The sequence below is a fragment of the Trichosurus vulpecula genome, chromosome 9 (assembly GCF_011100635.1).
Source record: "Trichosurus vulpecula isolate mTriVul1 chromosome 9, mTriVul1.pri, whole genome shotgun sequence".
Classification (NCBI taxonomy): Eukaryota; Metazoa; Chordata; class Mammalia; order Diprotodontia; family Phalangeridae; genus Trichosurus; species Trichosurus vulpecula.
The window spans coordinates 139073203-139093115 of record NC_050581.1 but is presented as its reverse complement, the minus strand read 5'-3'; positions in this window follow the sequence as shown (position 1 = coordinate 139093115).

The following is a 19913-nucleotide window of genomic DNA, read 5'->3' as shown; positions in this document are numbered from 1 at the left end:
ATATATATGTTTATATATATAAGTGAATGTGTATGTATGTATATATGTATGTGTATATATATATACATATATATATATATATATATATATAGAGAGAGAGAGAGAGAGAGAGAGAGAGCAGGCACAGGGTGAGTTGAAGATGAAGGGAAGATATCTGAAAGAAATAAAATCAAATTAAGGGATGAGAGAGGAATATATTGAGAGAGGGAGATAGAGAGAGATAGAATGGGGTGGATTATCTCGCATAAAGGTGGCAAGAGGAAGCAGTTTTGTGGGAGGAGGGGAGAGGGCAGGTAAGGGGGGAATGAGTGAATCTTGTTCTCATCAGATTTGGCCTGAGGAGGGAATACCATACATACTCAATTGGGTATCTTACCTGACAGGAAAGAAGAGGGAAGAAGATAAAAAAAAAGGGGGGATGATGGAGAGGAGGACAGATGGGGGTGGAGGTAATCAAAAACAAACACTTTCAAAAGGGACAGGGTAAAGGCAGAAAATTCAATAAAGGGGGATGTGTTGGGAAGGAGCAAAATATAGTTAGTGTTTCACAACATGAGTATTGTGGAAGGGTTATACATAATGATACACATGTGGCCTATGTTGAATTGCTTGACTTCTTAGGGAGGGTGGGCAGGGAGGGAAGAGGGGAGAGAATTTGGAACTCAAAGTTTTAAAAACAGATGTTCAAAAACAAAAACAAAAAAAACAAGTTTTTGCATGCAACTAGAAAATAAGATACACAGGCAATGGGGCGTAGAAATTTATCTTGCCCTACAAGAAAGGAAGGGAAAAAGGGATGGGAGGGTAGTGGGGTGACAGAAAGGAGGGCTGACTGGGGAACAGGACAACCAGAATATATTCCATCTTGGAGTGAGGGGGAGGATAGAAATGGGGAGAAAATTTGTAATTCAAACCCTTGTGAAAATCAATGCTGAAAACTAAATATGTTAAATAAATAAATAAATAGATCTATAAAAAAAACATCATTAACATTTAAAAAAAAAGGATGAAGGAGAACAGCTAAATCTTTGCCACTATGCATATTTTGGCATATCTGGGTCCCATTTTTCTGTTTTTGACTTCTTCGGATATATATCCAGCAGTAGGGTCTCTAGTACGTTACAGTCACATTTTTAGTACAATTACAAAGGAATGAATTTTAAAGGAATAGAAGTGACTACTGATTTTAGCTCTATAGGGAAGGGTTGAGAAGGTACACAAGCCACAGCTACTCTTGATCTTGTGATAGAGTCATCACTGGCTAAATCTTTGGGTTTTTGTTTTTTTTGTCCATATCAGCAACCTCTTGGGTGGCTTGCAACACAGCCCAACGTCTAATACTTTTTCAGGGACACATATGACACAGGGGAACACAGACATAAGAAAAATCACCCAGGATTCTCAGGGTGACTTCACTCTCAGAGTCACAGTACTCCTCTCCATGAAAGGGTTTACCTCCCCTGCTTTCCCTCCTTCCAACCAATAGCTCTACTATTTTGGAGCATAAAAAGCCAGCCTTAACACCAGTCTAGAAGCCTAGATTCTCCATCTTTATTTTGTGCTTCTAGGCAGTGGCAGCCTCTGACTGGGAGGGGGTGCTTATGCCACCATTAGGACTATTGACTAAAACTGCTTTCTTCCTACTCTGTCAGCTCAATTGCCCTATATATTTGATTGTGGTGATAACTTCTATAATATCCTTGGGGTCTGCTGCATTATGGGATACCACCAAATAGTGCTTTGAATGAAGGGATGAAGGGAAACAGCTAAATAAATCATTGGTTAGAATAAGCCGGCAGCTACGGTGTTAAAGGTTTCAAGGATTCTGGAAGAATTCCATTTCTTGCTTACCCAAACACAGACATCTGAAACTAATCACTCCATTCTAGCCACAGCCCTATCTCCCTTGGTTCCCACGCTGTCACCCCAGAACTGGAAGTGATTAACACTTACCTAAGAAGAAACAAAGTCTGCTCTTCCCTGCTCTTAGCCTAGATATGGAGAAAGATCCACCTTTTCAGTCATACCTCTACTCGACTCAGAACAAAATGAAAAACGAGTCTGAGGTTATTATTGAGGTAATTATTCAAACCCCAAACACCTTGACCTTGTTTAATTCTATGGTTGAGGGAAGAGTTAGAGGATGACCTACGATCCCCATTTGTTCAGCACCCCTTTTAGAATGTAAGTTCTTTGAGGGCAGGGATTGTTTCATTCTTTGTATTTGTATTCACAGCACCTAGTAAAGTCCCCAGCATGTGGTAGGCACTCAACAAATTTTGTTGATTGGTTATTGGACAGAAATGGAAATATCAGCATATAACCATCGGTTTTGATATTCGATGGATCCCTTGATATAACAAGTTGAGAGGTATTAAGTCTGAAAATTGGCATGAGTCTTTTATTTTAAAAAAATAACTTCATTTACTCCAAACCTTTCATTTTATAGATGAGAAAACTAAGGTCCATGAAGGTTAAGCAAGTGGACCAAGGTCACATGCTTTGACACCAAATCTAGTGGTCTCACCATTACACTCCAATGTCCACTATAAATATGGGACCTTATTCATACCAAGTGTATATACAAATGGTTTCAGTTTCTCTGTTTTCTTCACTCTTTCAACTCCCATTCCCACCGCATTCATCTTTGGTATTTCCCAAGGTCCAACGGCCTTCTATTCTTCCTTCTCTGTACAAATCTCCTCTGGTGACTCAGATTGAGCTGTTCCCCTCTTCAGATGATTCCCAACTCCACCCCTACCCAAACCAATTCCCCCTTTCAATTTTCCTATTCTCATTGATGGCACTGCCGTCATCCTCCTTATCACCCAGGTTTGAAATAAGTGGGTCATTTCTGACTCTTCCTTACCATCAATATCTGGTTACCCAGTCCGTGGGACCTCAGAGGTCACAGAGTGCAACCCTTTCATTGTGTAGATATCTAAGGGGATCTAAAGAGTTTAAATAATTTCTCCTAGGGCACACAGGTAGGAAACAGTAAATCTGGGATTCAAATCCAGGTTCTCTGACTCCAGATCCAGTCTTATCTCCTCTGTGTCCTGTAGCCAAGGCAGGGTCATCACATAAGTGCTGCTCTGCTTTGGAAGTAATTGCTTTATGGAGGGGACTTTGGAATGGATGACATTTAATCTACCTAGAAAGATCAATAAATATGCATTAGGAACCAGCTCTATACAAAGTACAATCCTGGACTGTCAGGATTCATAGAAGTGTAGAACACAAGGGTCAATAAGAAGTGAGAGAATTTGGAACTCAGAATTTTAAAAAAAAATGTTAAAAACAAATAATAAGTTTATTTAAAAAAAAAAAGATGTGCATAACATAGCATTCCTCAAACACTGACTGGTTGTGTGACCCAAGGGAAGCTGATTAACCTCTCTTCTCATTTTTCCTCATTGGTAAAATGGGGATGATAATAATAGCGCCTAAGAGGCAGCTAGGTGGCTTAGTGGTTAGAGTGCCTGGCCTGAAGTCAGGAAGACCTGAGTTCAAACCCAGACTCAGACATTTACTAATGGTACAATCCTGGGCGAGTGTCTTAGCCCTGTTTGCCTCAGTTTCCTCATCTGTAAGATGAGTTGGAAAAGGAAATGACAAACCACTCTAGTATCTTTGCCAAGAAAACCCTAAATGGGAACACAGATAGTTGGATATGACCGAAAATGACTGAATGATAGCAACAATAACACCTACAGCAGAAGGTTGTTGTGTGGTTGACAACAATACACTTGAAGAGCTTTGCAAACCTGAAACATCTATATGAATAGTAGGTGGTGGTGGTGGTGGTAAGAGTAGTAGTAGTTGTTGTGGTTGTTACCTTTAAGATGCTTACAATCTGGATTACAAAACAAGATTTAGATATTTTAAAAGTCAAATGGCAAGTTTTCTCCCTGATTTCTCTGAAACTGGGTTTTTTGGTTTCGTTTTTTAGTGGAAGGTGGAAATGGGAAGGATAGGAAAACAAATTATTAGGGAAAGTAATAGTTGCCTGGATGGCAGCTGTTCAGAGGTCAATGATATCATGAACTGCATCAAAAAGGGCACGGCGTCAATAGTCTGGTGTATTCTGCCTGGGTCAGATTATACCTGGGGTACTGTGTGAGGTTCAAATGAGATGATGGATGCAAATTGCTTAGTAAATGTTGGAGCACTGTCTAAAGGCTATAGTCATGAGGCCTCCAGCTTGGTGATGACCCCATTTTCTGAGCTGCCCTTCAATCCTACTGAGCTCAAGGAATGTATATAGGGCACTACTGGGGTGTGCTGGTAAATGTTTAACAACCAGACTCTCTGGTATAGATGCACAATTTCTTAAGTCTAGACAATCAACAAAACAATAAAGCAAGCCCTGATTTGCGGTGATCAGGTGCCTCTTTTTAAAAAAAAGGTATTGGTAAGGGAAAAGGAATAAGCATTTATATAGTATCTACTATGTACTCAGGGCAGCTAGGTGGTACAATGGATAGAGGACCAGGCCTGGAGTCAAGAAGGCTAATCTCCCTGAGCTCAAATATGGTCTTAGGCACTTACTAACTGTATGACCTTGGGCAAGGCATTTTACCCTGTTTGTCTTAGTTCCCTCAGCTGTCAAATGTGCTGGAGAAGGAAATGGCAAACCGCTCCAGTATCTTTGCCAAGAAAACCTCAAGTTGGGGTCACAAAAAGTTGGACACAATTGAAATCACTGAGCAGCAACGATATAATAAGATAGATTAAATGTCTTTTGTGGGTTAATCTATACAAGATAGAGTAGATGTCTTGGTCTCAGGGGTCAGAACTATAACTATAGAGTAGAAGTTGCAGAGATAAAGATTTCAGTTTGATAAAAAGGAGAGCTTCCTAACAGTGACATTCCAAAATGGAATCCACGTTTGAGGAGGCAGTGGGCTCTCTCAGTGGAGCTCACCAATCAGAGATTAGATGGCCACTTGCCATCTGTATTGTAAGGGGAGCTTTTGGTCTAGTGTGGATTGGATTAAAACAGGGGATCGTGAACTTCCAAGGGGTCCGTGGATAAATTTCAGGGGAGGTCTATGAACGTCGATGGGAAAAATTACATCTTTATTTTCCCTCGCTTTTTGCTACAATTTGGCATTTCCTTTGATTATAAATGTAGGCAATAAAACATCATCCTGAGAAAGGGTCCAAAGGCTTTTCCAGACTGTCAAAGAGGCCCAGGACACAAAAAACAACTAAGAACCCCTGGACCAGATGGTCCCTGTGTTTGCTTCTCCGAGATGCTGTCATTATTGAAGATTGGGACCTGAGAATTACATTCTATAGCTAGTATCCAAAGCAGCTGTGGGGTTAAAGAGACCCTCAAGGATTCTGGAAGGATGCCATTCCTTCCTATAGCCAAAAATGCACATCTGAAGTCAATCACTGCTCTAGTCTCAGCTTAACCTCCTTCATGGTTCCCACACTGTCACTGCAGAACAGAAATCAACTGGTAGCTGCTGTTATCCTCAGGCTTAAACCTGAGGTTCAACATTCCTCAGACAACTTACCTGGAAGGTCAAGCTTGCCATCCTGCATCCTGCCAGTATGGTGTTGACAAAGTCATCCTCGAGGGTGTATGCAGGCCACTTGCAGGGGCCTGAAAGCCAAATTATCAATTGAACAAAAAGGGAGTTTCTAAGAGACCCTGACGTGTGGGCAAATGTTTAACAATTGGCTCTCTGGAAAAAAAAGTACACTGGACATATTTTAAAATTTAATTTGCCTTATTATTAATATTTTCTCCATCACTTTCTTAAGACTAGACAATCAGCAAAACAAAAAACTCATCTTCCAATTTGTAGCATTCACCAATTTCTAGTGTTAAATACTTATATTGAAAATTTAACCATAGCCAGTTTGAGTGGCTTGTAGGACAACCCTGCCTAGTCATCAAGGGTCTATCTGTGCAGTTTTTAAATTAAAAGAGAAATTGTGCAAGAACTATTTGCACTTCAGAAATAAGTGAATGTTTCCATTATATACTATGAACCCAGGTTACAGCTCTTCATCTGGAAATATGACATCCTGGGCAAGTCACTTAATTTCCCATTTTCCTCATCTGTAATCATTCAATAAGTATTTATAAAGCAGTTATTAGGTGCCAGACCCTGTGCTAACCTCTGAGTATCATCAACAACAACACATAGGGAGAAGGACTTGATGTTCTTTGGAGATGTTCTCTTTTCTAAAAATTAAATTTTAGAAAAAAATTTTAGAAAATTTTTAAATTTAAAATTTAGAGATTTTAGAAAAATTTGCTCAAATTAAGCATGTAATAATAGACTTCAATGTAAGACTACCAAAATATGCAACTAAAAACTTCCAGTAAGGGCACTGGGGAATCTTTGCTAGAGATCCTAAGGATCCCATTAGAAACAGATTTTGCCATACTCTTACAATTACCTTAGCAAAGCTTGAGTCATACTATTCTCCTGTCTCCCTTTTCTCTTTCCCAGTCTTTATTTTCCCCCATCTTTATTTTCCTTGTTTCTCTCTTTTCCTCTGCCACCTTTTATTTCTGCGGCTCTACTTCTTGTCTCACTTTTCTATTTCTCTTTTTATGCTTCTTCCCTTTATTCCTTGTTCCTCTTTGCTCTGGGTGATTTGGTGGCTTAGAAACTCTTCAAGCAGCTTTCACAAAGAATTGGTATTTCACGTCTAGCCTGAATCCACTACCTTTTGGGAGAACTAACTCACACCCATTGTTTCACTGAGTTGTGTTCAATGTAAGATCACGTGTCTCTGGAGGAGCTGTCTTAAGGCTTCAAGGAGACTGATGGTTGTAGGACCTTCCCTCAGGAGTCAGAGGGAGTGAGTTCTGTTCCCAGGGGTAGGTTTGCCTTTAAGGAAAATAACTGTGAGCAGGTATTTTTAGTGAGAGAGGATCTCTCATTTTGTCATGTCAGGTACCAGGAAAGTGCCTCCACTGGACCATGGTATTACTTCAAAAACAACTCAAAAAAAATCGGGGAAGCGCCATTCTAAAGATCAGTAAAGATTATATCTATGGGAAGGCAAAAAGGAACAAAGTACTAACAGGCATTTATAAGTGCCAGGACCTCTAGATGAATAGCTACAGCTCAGTGAAAAGAGAACACAGTAGCATATGTCTCAGGCTGTTTCCTCCCAGAAGATAAATCATCAGGTGCCAATGGTCATGATTCTCCTCCTTGGTACTTCTCTGACTTGGTTTTGTTTTGTAACAGCGAGCATTGGATTTCTTTGCTCTTGGATCTAGTTTATGACTTTCTGATTAGGCAAATAATCAACAAGTGTCCATTAAGCATCTCTTTGTCTGATAGCATGTTGGCAACTCCTTTTATGGATTTACTTGATACACAGCAAATTTTTTTCCATCTCTTTTTTATTTTGTGTATGTCTGGTTTTTAAAATGTGTTTCTTATAAGCAACAGATTGTAGGCTTTTGTTTTCTTATCCAATCTGTCACTTTTATTTTTCATTTTATTGGGCTATTTAATCCATTCACATTTAAAGTTATGAGTTGGGTTTATATTTTCCTCCATCTGTCTCTAGTTGTCTTTTTTTTAACTTGAGATTTTCTTCCCTCTTCTACTGTATATACAGTATTATGTGTATGGTCTGTTACTTTACTTCAAATTTTTTTTAAGGTAGCCTTGTTTCCACTGGCTCTCTTCCCCTCATCCCTGATCCCTTCTTCTTGTTACTCTTCCCTTTAGGGTTTTGTTTATTAGTTCCTCTTTCTCTCCTGCTTTTACCTGGTGATATATTTCTTCCCCCTCTTTTTTATTCTCAGTTAGTCAATAGATTCCTCCCTCTTTTCCCTCTCCTTCTGTTAGTCCTATTCATTAGAGTTTTTTTAAATTTTACTTTATGTGCTCCTTTCTAAAAAAGAGTTCTCTTCATTATTTACCTTCTCTTTCACTTTACTCTAGACTCTCATTCTCTGATTGATAACAGCTATAATCATCTAGTCTTTCTCTCTTTTCTCTGTATTCTTCATACAATCAAAGCTGTTGAGGTCTCCTTCCCTCTAAGGGCTTTCTGCCACTGCCTTATAGTTTCTCCTTTTCCATTGTACCTCACTCCCAGAACAATGCCAATTATTGCAATATCAGAAAGAACACTGCCCCATGATAGAACTCAAGCTGGGCTAGCGCCTCTGGTATGAGGACTTGCTGAGAGCTTTTCAGGGCTGTTCATCTGTCTTCGGTATCCCCCCGGCACTCGCCTCTCATCTAGCTCCAAGAAGCTGTAGCATGTGCAGTGACCTTGGTAAAACCATTTCAGCAGATGGGCTGAACCAGATTGCAGGTTACTGACAGGCCTCAAACCCATTGCTGAGTTAGGGGGATGTCTACACCAGGCATGTGAATACTTCCCACAGCAGAATGGGCATTTCAATAGCCATGAAAATGGCTAAAGTAGCTTCTATGAAGTGCTTAAAGCTTGGTCAAACATTGAAGACTCCAAGGTCATCCACGGTATCTGGACTGTCACCAGTGGTCTTGACTTTTGTTGTGCCACTGGACTTCTGATGACTCTGGAAGAGACAGTGAGGCTGATGACTTTGTGCACCTCTGCCTCGCTTAAATCCACTCCATGCAAGTTAAGACATCACCCCATGATGCTACTGGTCCCCTTTGAAAACAAAGAACAAACAACATTAAACACCTACCATACACCAGGTACTGTGCTAGTTGCAAGGGATATAAAAACAAAAATGAAACAGTTCTTGCCCGCAAGCAGCTTACATTCTAATAGGGGGATCACATATCCAGAGGAGCGGTAGCCAGGGAAAGGAAGTATTGTCAAGGAAGTCACAAAGATGGTCAATATGGCAATTGATTGACATGCCTTTTTCAGAAGCAATAACTGTGTTAAGTCAACTAGCATTTATTAAGTGCCTACTATGCTGGGCATATACAGATTACAAAAAAAAAAGGCAAAATAGTTCCTGCCCTCAAGGAGCTCCCAGTCAGATAAGGGAAACATGTAAAAAATTGTGTACAAATAACATATATAAACACACATATATGTATGTCACACACATATATGCATATCTGTGATAAATTGGGAATAATCAGACACTAATGTAAATACTTCTTGTAGAAGGTTAGACTTTAACTGGGACTTGGAGGAAGGCAGGGAAATCTGGAGGCTGAGATGAGGAGAGAGAGAATTTTAGGCATAGTAGAGAGCCAGTGAAAACGTATAGAGTCAGGAGATGGGATGTTTTGTTTAAGGAACAACAGCCAATGTCACTGGATTACAGAATGCATGAAGGAGAGTAAAGTATAACAAGACTGGAATGGTAGTAAAGGATTAGGTTACAAAGGGCTTTAAAAGTCAAACAGAGGATTCTTAAAATTTGATCCTGGAAGTAACATGGGGCCACTGAAGTTAAATCTGTAGGGGAGTGACATGGTTAGTTCCCTGTGTTTATCTGCACTTCCATAGATGAGGGGAGGACAGTTTGGAATGGAGAGAGATTTGAGGCAGGGGGGCCAATTAGAAGGCTATGCATGAGGTGATAAAAACCTTACCAAGATGGCGGTGGTATCAGAGGAGAGAAAGGGAGACATTTTTTTTTTTAATTTTTAGTTTACCACAGACGGTTCTACATAATTTTGAGTTCCAGATTTTCTCCCCTCCCTCCCCACTCCCTCCCCAAGACGGCATGGAATCTCATATAACTACCACAAATAACTTCGCATTGAATTAATTTATACACCAGTCAAGTTGCGCAGAAGAATTATGACCAATGGAATGAGTCATGAGAAGGAAGAAACAGAACCAAAACAAACAAAAAAAAAAACCCCAAAAACAAAAGAGAAGAGAAAAAGGCTATCATGAAGTGTGCCTCAATCTGCATTCAAACCTCATAGTTCTTTCTCTGGATATAGATAGCATTCTCCATTGTGAGTCCTTTGGAGTTGTGCCTGCACCTTGTGTTGCTGAGAAGAGTGAAGTCTGTCAGGGTTGGTCCTCACGGAATCCATATATCTGTGGTTGTGTACAGTGTTCTCCTGGCTCTGCTCCGCTCACTCAGCATTATGTTGTGTAGGTTTTTCCAGGTTGTTATGAAGTCCGTATCATCCCCATTTCTTATGGCACAATAGTATTCCATTACCTTCATATACCACAGCTTGTTCAGCCATTCCCCAATTGATGGGCATCCCTTTGATTTCCAATTCTTGGCTACCACAAAAAGAGCTGCTATAAATATCATTGTACATATGGGTCCTTTTCCTGCTTGTGTGATTTCTTTGGGATACAACCCTAGAAGTGGTATTGCTGGGTCAAAGGGTATGAACATTCCTGTGGCCCTTTGGGCATGGTTCCAAATCACTCTCCAAAATGGCTGGATCATCTCACAACTCCACCAGCAATGCAACAATGTTCCAATTTTCCCACATCCTCTCCAGCATTTATCATTTTCCTGTTTTGTTATTTTAGCCAATCTGACAGGAGAGATGTGTTATCTAAGAGTTGTTTTGATTTGCATTTCTCTAATCAGTAGTGATTTAGTGAATTTTTTCACATGCCTATGGATAGCTTTAATTTCTTCCTCTGAAAACTGCCTGTTCATATCCTTTGACCGTTTCTCAATTGGGGAATGGCTTATATTCCTATATATTTGGCTCAGTTCCCCGTATATTTTAGAAATGAGGCCTATATCAGAGATACTAGTTGTAAAGATTTTCTCCCAATTTTCTGCTTCCCTCCTGATTTTTGTTGCATTGGCTTTTTTTGTACAAAAACATTTCAGTTTAACATAATCAAAATTATCCATTTTGCATTTTGTAATGCTCTCTATCTCTTGTTGGGTCATGAATTCTTTTCTTTTCCATAAATCTGATAAGTAAAGTATTCCTCGCTCTGAAAGGGAGACATTTCTGTGAAGGTAGAATCCAAAAGAACTTGGCAACAGATTAGATATGGGAAGTAAGAGAGAGTGAGGAGTGAAGGACGACAACTAGGGTGGATGGTGGTGCCCTCAACATTAACACTGAAGTTAGGAAAAGAGGAGTGTTGAGGGGGAAGATTATGAATTCCCTGTTGGACATGTTGAGTTTAAGATGTCTTTGGGACATCTAGTTGAGGTTGTAGGATAGGAGGTGATGAAAGAGGATAGGTAGGGCTGGATAAATAGATGAGAATCATTTACATAAAGATGACTGTTTAATCCATGAGATCACCAGGGGAAATCCTATAGACTATTGTTCATCCTTCATTCTCAAAAAGGACCAATGACATCAGGAGGATCATGTCTTGACTTGTAAGTGAATTGGATTTAAGTGAGGCAGAGCTGTGCCAAGTCATCAGCTTCACTCTCTCCTCAAGAATCATCTGAGTCCAGTGGCAATATATAGGTCAGGGTGACTGGAGATGACCCCCAATGCAGTGGGAGATCTTGGCCATTTTAAGTTAAGATCTTTCCCAGGTCTCAGTTTGTCTGAGGCAACACCCATTCAGTGATTTAAGGCTACATAAGAAGTGAGGACAAAGATGGCCTAGTTTGTCTACTCAAAAAATAAAAAATTCAATCTGGAAGGAGAAGACCTTCAGGGTTTCTGACCAGAACAGAAACAATTGCTATTTACACTCACTCTGAGCCATCAAAACCCAAGCAGTGACCAAGTGAGGCTTGGGTTGGGTCCTATTATTGGCTGATCAGTGAGAGCCAGAGTGATTTGGGTTTAAGGAACAGTCAAGTTGCTCCATTTAAATCCCAATGGGCCTTATCAAAGCCTGGTTTTTCAGAGCTCAATTTCAAGAAACAGAAGAGTTAATTGTCCCATTTTTAATTTTTTAATGATAAAATAAACAAGTAGAGAAGAGAGAAAAAAAATCTAGTGCCAAAACCCCAAAATGTCTTGTAAGGTTTAAGCAATAAAAATTTATATTCCTTTGGGCAGAACACCTCCATATATGGGCATGATTCCCCACATCAACAGAGGGAAGGAGGAAGGGAAGAGAAGGGAAGAGAAGGAAGGAAGGAAGGAAGGAAGGAAGGAAGGAAGGAAGGAAGGAAAGAAGGAAAGAAGGAAAGAAGGAAGGAAGGAAAGAAGGAAGGAAGGAAGGAAGGAAGGAAGGAAGGAAGGAAGGAAGGAAGGAAGGAAGGAAAGAAAGAAGGAAGGAAAGAAGGAAGGAGTAGTATTGCCCAACTAGAACTGGCCAGTTGGGTCCCCAGTAGGGAGGCTACTACTCCTCACAGATTGTTGCTCATCATTCAAATGAGGAGGGTGATATCTTGACTTGCAAATGAGTTGGATTTAAGTTAGGTGGGACTTTGCAAAGTCTTCAGCCTCACTCTCTCCTCCAGAGTCTTCTGAGTCCAGTGGCAAGACATAGGTTAGGTTAGGTCAACTGGAGATGACCCCAGATGCAGTGGGAGACCTTTGCCTTTTTAAGCTAAGGTCTTTCTCAGGTCTCACCAAAGAAAATCTTATATAGAGAGAAAAGATGACAAGACAGAGCCTTGAGGGATACCTGTGCAACCTAGTGGGTACAACCTGGATGAAGATTCAACAAAGGAGGCTGTGAAGGAGTGGTCAGACGAGTGAGAGAACCAGGAGGAAGCAGTGTAGAAAAACCTAGAAGGGAGAATTTCTTTGAGAAAAGGGAGATCATGCAGTGAATAGACCACTGGTCCTGTAGTCAGGAGGACCTGAGTTCAAATCCAGCCTCACACTAGCTGTGTGACGTTGGGCAAGTCACTTAACTCCAATTGCCTTCTCTTCTCCCCTCCAAAAAAAAAAAGAGAGAGAAAAGGGAGATTAACAGTGTCAAAGGCTGCAGACAGATCAAGAAGCATGACTATTGAGAACAAGGTCATTAGATTTGTCAGGTAATCATTGGTAACTTTGGAGAGCGCAATTTCAATTGAAGAATAAGATTGGAAGCCAGACTTCAGAGTTAAGAAGAGTGTGAGAGGAAAGGAAGTTGAGACTGATCGTAGACGACTTTCCCAAGAAGTTTAGCCATGAAAGGGAGAAAAGGTACGGGATGATAGCTGGCATCTATACACAGATCAAGTGAAGATTATTTTTGAGGATGGGGAAGACACATGAACATGTTTATAGGAAGCAGAGAAACATCCAGTAAAAAGATTAAGATTGAAAATTACTGAGATGGCAGGGACGATTATAAAGGGAAGAAGACAGGATTGAATGGGATCCACGTAAATATAAATGGCTTTGCCAGTGCTAGAGACGGAAAAGGGAGGGGCACTCACTCAGGGGCAGGGCAGGAAATGGCCTGTGTGGAGGGGGCCATATGGTCCAAAGGAGTGCTGAGCTGAATGGCTTAGCTCCTCCTAGGCATGATCTCTGGAGATCCGGTTTAGTGGGTGGAGCAGCAGCAGGCATCAGAACAGAACGTTAGGAATAAATTACCAGCTAGTCCCATATCTAGGGAAAGGGGCAGAAGGAAGTGATCTCAATACCTTGGGCTCTGTTTGACCTCCTTTCTTTGCTCCCTGTCCTTGTTCATGCTTATGGTGTCTTCTGTTTCTGCATTAGACAAGCAAACCACCACCCATCCTCAGTACAATTACTGCCCTACTTCAAACCTATTTCACCAGGCCAAGTGAAACCAGGCTTCACTTAACTTCAGCATCTTCTCTGGCTAAGCCATGGAGGTCTTATCAGAGGCAGGGGCTTGGAACTACTAAACCAGATGTGGCAGGGTTTTTTAACCTTTTTTTAATGTGTTAGGATCCCCTTTTGGCACCTTATTGAAGCCTATGGACCCCTTTTCAGAATAATGTTTTTAAATTTAAAAAAAAATGTAGGATTACAAACAAACCAATTATACTGAAAGATAGTTCAATTTAAAAAAAAACAAATCCACAGACCCCACTATGAATCTCTATAAGCATGACCTTAATTCTGAGAATCTACTTAATCAGAGGAGTCAGGGATATGGCTGGTTCCCCTCTTGTAAATTCATGCTTAAGTCTGTAATCCCTGGACAAACTTGGGCATTAGAATGGTTTTGTTCTATGCGAAATGTTGATTCATTGTCTGGAAAGCAGTGAATAATAAGTCTATGACTGAACCTTGACTCTGTGTGAGTTCCCACATTGGTCACCACTGGCATCAGTATCAGGTCCCAAACGTTTCTGAGTCCTGTGAAAAAAAATCCTAAAAGGTGTGTCCACCAGGGGGCTCTCTTACCACGTAACCCATGATAGAACCAACCCTGAAAGATGGGAGATTATCTGAGCAGCCATGACTTGATCATTGAGGAATTTATGGAAGTAGAGTTGATTTAGGCCAGGAACTCATCCAACTATCCTGGCTGGCTCAAAAATCCTTTTGGCAGCTGTGAACAAGCTAGCCCAAGGTTTGGAAGCATGTCTAAACAGCTTCCATCAGAACTTTTCTATTTCTACCTAAGATCAAAGGCTAGAACTTCCCATTAGGAAATGTTACACAATGGAATGGAATACTGCTTTGGGACTTTAATGTGGGTGGAAAAGCCCTCCCCCACCCCCACCCCTCACTTCCACTGGGGGTTTCTCTACAGGGAGATTTGGTGGATTGTAACCTTAGGGGTCATGTAAGATTTTTCTAGTCTGGTGGGAACAAAATTGTGGCTAAGATGCGGTGACTTGAAAAGCATCGGCAGATCAAGGAAAAGAAATGTGTTTTGCAAACCCTATCATACCTGGAGATCTGTCCAGAGGGAGAAGGGGGGTGGAGGGGAATAAGGCAAGCCAGACTGATGAGAGAGATCTATGAAAATAGTAACTGGAACATTGCGATCACAGCATCAGAGGTCTAGGACTAGGATAATAATACTGATAGCAATAACAACTTTTATATTGTACCTACTGTGTGCCAGGTACATTACAAATATTATCTTATTTGTTCCTCAAAACAACTCTTCGAGGGAGGTGCCATTATCATCCTCATTTTACAGATGAAGAAATGGAAGCAGACAGAGGTTTAGGTGACTTTCCCAGGGTCGCATAGGTAGTAAGTGTCTGATGCTGGATTTGAACTCAGGTCTTCTTGACTCCAGGCCCAGCACTCTAACCATTAGCCACCCAGCCTCCCTTAGACAGCTCCTAGAAGATACCTTGGCGGTTATTTAATCTAACCCTCTCATTTTACAGAAGAATAAATTGAATCCTATCAAGGTTGAGCACAAAGGTTAAGTAAATCATAAAGGCAAAATGTGAATCCAGGTTGTTTGACTCTGAATCTTCATGTTGAAGAATGGAGAAATTAGGGCTTAAAAGAATCTAAGCATGGGCTCTATTGCTGTTGATAAGTAAGATTTGCATGTCCAGATTAGTCAGATTTGCATGTGGGCCTGTGGAAATGCTAGTCTCTCCCACTGGCACCTCTAGTGATCTCCTGGACCCATGCCAGCAGCGGGGCTCAGACAGACTGTGCTGATTTAAACATAATTTGTGGACAGGTCAGGATTTGCTCAGGCCAAAGTGGTACACTTAAGTGTGCAAAATTTTACCATTTGCAGTGTAACCATGTGGTTTCTGGACCCCTTTTCAGGCCCCACCCCCATTCCCACCCCCTGCCAGGAAATAACATTTGAATGAGAGATGAAAGTTGATCATCTGGTCCAACCTGCTCTGCTTAACAAACTCATTCCTTTTTACTTTAAGATTCCACAAGCATTCATGACGTCTCCATGGTTCTTTATTTCTCTGGGTTCCCTTCATTGATTCTGTGTGATGTGGGATTTTAATAAGTATAAAGAATCACGGTTAAAGGATTTTCATTCTCCTGACCTGATCCAGGTCCAGTGTGATGACTTTATCAAGATGACTCCTGAAACCAGGACTATATTGATTCCCTCCCTCCTCATCCACCCCTCCTCAAGCCACCAGTGTCCTCCTTTTTTGCTCCATTTACTTAGACATATTTTGTATTTATTTATCTATGTACGTGTCATTTCCCCTAGGAGAATGTAAATTTAATGCCAGGGACCATTCTTGTTGTTTGTTTTTGCATCTCTAGCACCTAGTTGTGTGCTTGGCATATGAGTAATAAGTGTTTGTAAAATGAACAAATGAATGAATTAATGCTTTGATCCTGATTGAGTTGGCTCCAAATTTACAGGGAAGGTTAGATGAAGTGGTGGGAAGAGGCATTTTAGGCAACTGAATTGAATTTAATTCAACAAGCATGTATTAAGTATCTACTAATGTCTTGGCACTAGGGTCACAGGCGAAAAACAAAAGCAATCTCCTGCCCTCAAGGATCCTACTGGATGGGAAGGTGTAGAGTCATAGTCATTTTATTCATTTAAAGGACTTCAGTTTATTGTTCTTTGATTTTCACATTTGTACCTTTGGCTCCAATAGTAACACCAGTAAGAATGACGTGGCTGGCTCCAATCCAGACATCCCAAGCTGAATTAATCTCTGGAAGCCAGATTCTAATTTTTTTCTCATGTTCTTTCCCTACACAGGCCATCCTTACTGTGAGACAAAGATCACTGGATCAAAGTTGCCCTTATGACATTTCCTCTACCTAGCATGAATTCTCTCCTCTTCCCCCTCCCCCCACTCCTACCCCTTTACTTCTTTGGTTTAATTGAATGAGGATCTAAATTCACAGAATTTTTAAGACTAGGAGGCTCCTTAGAGATCGCGTCTAATCTGCGCATTTTACAGTTGAGGAAATTGAGGTTGAAAAAGCTTTATGTCAATTATCTAAGGGCAAAATAGATTACTAGTTTCAGAGCTAGGGCAAGAACTCTTTCAATCCAGACATGCTGGCTTCCAGATGAGAAATTAAATCCATTTTTAATGCCTTAGGGGAGGGGTTTTGTTGTTGAGTCTTTTTGGGGGGATGGGGTAGGGGGAGGAGGAAGGCAGGGCAATTGGGGTTAAGTGACTTACTGAAGGTCACACAGCTAGTAAGTGTGTCAAGTGTCTGAAGGTGGATATGAACTCAGGTTCTCCTGACTCCAGGGCTGGTGCTGTACTCAATGCACCACCTAGCTGCCCCTGTTATGTCATTTTTGCAGTAATGTCTGACTCTCCATGACCCCATTTGGGGTTTTCTTGTCAAAGATACTGGAATATATTTCCTTCCCAGCTCATTTTATAGATGAGGAAACTGAGGCAAACAGGGTTAAATGACTTGCCCAGTCATACAGCTAGTGAGTGTCTGAGGCCAGATTTGAACTCATGAAAGGAGTTCCTGCTCCACACCCAGCACTCTATCCACTGTGCCACCTAGCTGCCCAAGGGGAGGGGAGGTTACTATTTTTTTAAGCGTTTAATGAAAGGCCATAGTAAGAAATTAGCAACAACAACAACAAAAAGATCCTTAGGGAGAATTTTCTTATAAAGCATATAAAGCCCTCTGATTTAGCTTTTGAATAAATTTGGATTCTTATATTTGCATTTATTCAATTCAGCAAACATTGGGCATTTATTATGTGCTAGATGCTGCTAGGTGCATGGATGTGTTGTTAAATGTTTAACAACAGGGTTTCTGGGAGGGGGAGTGCTCACAACACTATTAATATTAATTTACATTATTAATATTTTCTCCATCACTTTCTTTAGTCTAAATGATCAACAAAATAATGAATCAAGCCCTGATTTGTAGTTTGATAAAGGTTCACACTGAAAATTAGCCAATTTGCGTCGGTTCTACCATACTAGCTGTTTCAGGAGATGTTAAAGACGCAATACTTGCCTTCAAGTATTTTATAGGTGAATATGGGAGATAGCCATGTACACAAATATTGTACTTTTGGGCAGAATATTGCTATGAAAATGTTCTAAACAACAGATGGGCTAAGAGGAAGGTGAGATTATTTGGGGTTAGGGAAAAGGGGAAAGCTTTATGGAGGAAGCAGCATTTGAGATACATCTCCAAAGATAAGTAAGATTTGCATAAGAGGAAATGAGGAGGAGGATACTGTAGGTGGAAGGAACCACATGAACAAAGGAGGAAAGAATGTGACATAGGTTGTTGAGGATAAACAAGGTGAAGCTGAGAAGATGGGGCTTTATCTTAAAAGCAGTGGGGCTATATTGAAGGGTCTGGAGTAGGGAACCGATATGGCCAAAGCTGTCCTACGAAAAATAATCCGGCAAAGTGTGTAGGATGCATTAAATGAGAAATCTAGGTCAGAGGGAGAATGCAGATAGCGACATAAATTAGGAATGTAGTAACTAAATCTAAACCTCAGGGCAGATCACCCAATCCATTCAAGGTTTGAGGTATTCTGTGGGTTCGCCCCCCTGAAACTATACTCATGAGCCCCTACTAAAGCATTAATAAGTGAGCCAGAGGACATGATGAGTTCAAAGCAAAGGTATTTCATGAAAGGTCAAAGTAAGAAAAGCAGCCACAAAGCATTTTCCTACAAAACTGTGTCTGCTGTCACTGGCAAATACGATCAGTATCAATGGCCACATGTAGAGGACACAGATGTGGAGGCATACAAGTAGTCAAAGTACACAATACATAGTAAACAAGTATGGTTAGGACCTACATGAAGAGAAGTGAGTATGTAAGGACCACATGTGTTTAGGGCACATGTGGTGTGGATCCAGAAGTAGAGAATGTTTGTGGGAGGCCACATACATGGAGAGGCAGCTCATGTCTCTGATGCTACAGGAATGCTGACTTCATTTCGCTGACCGCACCAACACTGTCTCTGCTGGATGAATTTGCTCCCTCATAATCTTCCTAGGTGACATTGAAATGCAGGGCACTGCTTTCTTGAATGCTGCTAGAGTATGGGCTCAGAGGTCTCTTATTTTCCCAGTGGGAGATTTTCAGCTCCATGAATCAAGTTTTTCAGAACAAAGAGCAGCGTCATCCCAGCTAGCTAATGCCCTTTGGTTTATTCTATTCTTTTGGCTTCTCTTCTCAGCATGAGAGTTGGGGCCACTCAGTTGAAGACTTCACCATCACTTTTAACAACTGCCTTGTATATTTCTAGAATTTTCATCTCTGAGGGGTAGGCTATAATCCAGGTTAACTTTTGTTTTGTCCCTATTGTCTGATGCTACTGGAGAGTCCATCCCTCTGTGGCCTGAGAGAGGCTGAGTGGGTGAGCTGGTGGAGGAAGGAAGGGGTACTTATTTCAACCACTGTCATATGATTTCTCACCCTACTATAGGTCATCCTGTTATTCAGTTGTTCCAATCATGTCTGAGTCTTCATGACCCTGTTTGGGATTTTTTCAGCAAAGATACTGGAGTGGTTTGCCATTTCCTTCTCTAGCTCATTTTACAGATGAAGAAACTGAGGCAAACAGTATTAAGTGGCTTGCCCAGGGTCATATAACTAGTAGGTGTCTGAGTTCAGATTTAACTCAAGAAGATGAATCTTCCCAACTCCATCTAGCTGCCCCACAGGTCTTTCTAGGTTGTGTCAAAATGGCAGCCTTTAGTACAACTTGCTAGTGATAATAAAAATAACTGGCATTCATACAGGGTAGCCCAGGAATCTCAATGCAGTTTTGAACTATTAAAACTTCTTAAGCTATTTAAACTTTAATAGCCTAAAACTGCACCAAAGACCTTTGGGCTGCTGTATATAGTGTTTGAAGGTTTGCAAAAAAAAAAAAAAAGGCTTGATGTATAGTATCTTATTTGAGCTTCTCAAAAACTCTTTGAAGTAAGATCTGTGGATAGCATTGTCCCCATTTGACGGATAATAAAACTGAATTGCAGATTCACTGACATGCCCATTGCCACCCAGCTAAGGATTGTGGGAGGTAGGGTGATGGTCAGGTAGGTGATGGATAGTATTATGTTTAATATAAATACATCATAACAATAATAACAAAAATGAAAAATGATAAAATTAAGAGCAATAATACTATACAGGGGAGAGAGAATCTGTCCAGTTTCTGATGATTCCTGTCTTCACCTTCCTCCCAAGGTTCAGGTATTGGAAAAG